Genomic DNA, 2,683 nt, shown 5'->3' with positions numbered 1-2,683 from the left:
GACCTTTGAGAGCCTCTCGGCGTCGCCGCCGCCGGTGCCCCGGGCGTCACAGTACGCGCCTGCTCCGTTCGGCTGGCCGTTTGATCCGAGGAATGTGGCTAGCAGGGTATTGGAACTCACATAGTCGCGAGCGTGAGATTGGTAATACCTGGAACGTAGACTGTGCCGCCTCACAGATGTGTAATGCGGGACAGTCTACCGATTCGGGACGATGCAGGCCGACTGGCTGCATCCTCCTGGCCATGTGTGACGCATCTCAACGAATGGTTCATTGGATCTCTCCGCCGGTAAGGCAGGGCGAACACTGGTTTCTGCTTTCGGAATTTGCATGCTTTGAATTCATGTGTAAAACTATATGTTTATCATCTTGACCTTCAAGCCTTCAACGATCTGGCATATCGATGCACATAAAAAACCCTCGTTTCTGTTGTTTGCTCTCTGGGGGAAAGCGTCCGAGAAAATGAATAACAAAGTCCCCATGCGTTTATTAGTGCTGCAGTGTCCCGACTGAACTGGCTGCATCCGAATCCGGTGCAATCATTTTAGCATTCGGAATGTGCGTTAACTCTAAATTCGTTTTATATAATCCTATAGCAGTCAAGGCATAGACTCAAAATGTATCCAAATTTAGCCAGGCCAAGGAGACCGGAAAGGAAATGACATCACTCCCGAGTCCCGACTCGAGGGACTCGAGGAGCAAATGTTCACTTTTCCGACGTCGTGGTCTGACACAATGCAGCCACATTGGGGAAGTATCATGGGACGGGTCACTGTGGCCGGTCGAGAGGGTATGATGTAAAAAGCTTAAAAGTCATGCAAGCAATGAAAACGTCAAAATTTGCTTGAAATTGCTTAAAATTGAACTTGTGTACATTTCAGATCCAAAACATTAGGCATAGAGCCTTGGGATCGAGCATAGGTGGGCGCGAGCCGGGAGGTCCGGTTCATGAGCCGAACACCAAGCAGACGGTGACAGAACTCGAATACTAGACCCTTCAGAAGGTCCTGGGCACCGTGTCTGCACTGTTCAAATTCCAGCTCCAGCGGAACACTGGATCTCGGCAGGTCGGTTCGCCGGCGGGCGTGGTCCGAAACAATCACCCACTTTACAGCCATGTTGACAGGCGCGGTCGGAGCCAGTGATGCCGCTACCACGCAACGTCGGCGCCCCGCCGAGGGCAGCGCGGCTATATAGCCATCCGCGTGCCTCGCGTGATCCACCTTCCCCAACACGAGGATATGTATAAGGCGTGCTTCATAAAACGCTGCTGATTTCCCGCACTTTGTTACGACGGAGCTGGCTGTATGGATCGGTGTAATTGATGATACTGCCACAATGTAGTCTTGTTAGACCGGCTTTACAATTATGTGACCAAGTGCTCACCATTATTCATTTTGGACCCACCTACGCAAAGTTTGATTGCAAGCTTGAACGACGTACGTTATCAACAAATAACGCATGGCATTGTTTAGTCGATCTCCTGCTTTCTCATTCTTTTTTTAGGCTGCATCATAGACCTTTGCATACAGAGTTTGCTGAACAGGGCTTTGATTTCGCAGTAAATTCGAGGCGTTAAAAAGTCAACCTGTGAATAGAAGCAAAGCGTACCATATCATTAAGCCTTGGTGATGTCAAAACCATTGATTGAAAAGGCTTTCTCCGGCCTATACACTCTGCGCCGATGCATTTTCTTAGCATCGTGTCCGAGTGCCAATATCTGATAGCTGCAAGGTGGTCATCTAAAATTCACAATGAATGGCTCATGAAAATTAAATGTCCGCAAAAATATCAAGTAAAATGATTCAGAGTCGCTAGCGAGCCCCTTTTTTGGTAACATTGACATGAGACGCAAAAAAAGTTTAATGCTATTGATTTAGCAAGGCAATGTTCTCGACTTTGGCGAGTGGCCGGTCGCAGCTTTGGGCCAGTATCGATGGAACATGTGGTGGCGGTACCGACCGCCGCGCCGTCTGCGACCATTTACTGCAGCCTGGCAGTCTCGTCAGATGTCGCTGACGCTGCAAACGCCCTCCAGCACCTCAACAACCATATGCCGTCGTTGTGCATTGTGTTACGTGTAACTAACCCAAGTACAATTGAATACACTCCACTATACGGCAACGATGAATTTGCAGGGTCCTTCGTCTGTTGGCACCTCATATTTCGCTTTGGTCTGCCTCAGGGCAGTGTTCTTGCACCACTCCTCATTTATGTTACGCGACAGACACCACTAACGGCAGCCCTTAAAAAGGAAATAGTTCACTTTCACGAAATTATTTTTTTTTTTGCAACGATTTATTATTTTTTATGTTCAAAATAATCAGCAAAGAAAATAAAACCTTTTTATAACAAAAGATTTTTTTCTATATTTTGATATAGGAAGAACTTTTCAGTTTCTGTAAGGCACACGCGATCCAGTATGAAAAGAGCATGGGTCCCGAAAATTCTTCAGAAACAGAGAAATTATCGCAGCCACCGGCATTTGGGCGATCTGCTCGATCTGATAATGTTCCCCTGAATGTCCTAATTGATCAGTACGAGAATTTCTCTAGAGTTCTCGTAGATAATTTCTCTAGTTTCTGAAAAATTTTCGGGACCCATGCTCTTTTCATACTGGATGGAAATATATGCAAGGCACACATCCTCAACGCAAGACACCTTTTTCGGGACGAGAAATAGAAT

Source organism: Amphibalanus amphitrite, unplaced genomic scaffold, assembly GCF_019059575.1.
Source record: "Amphibalanus amphitrite isolate SeventyFive unplaced genomic scaffold, NRLGWU_Aamphi_draft 000265F_arrow, whole genome shotgun sequence".
Taxonomy (NCBI): Eukaryota; Metazoa; Arthropoda; class Thecostraca; order Balanomorpha; family Balanidae; genus Amphibalanus; species Amphibalanus amphitrite.
This window is presented reverse-complemented; position numbering follows the sequence as displayed.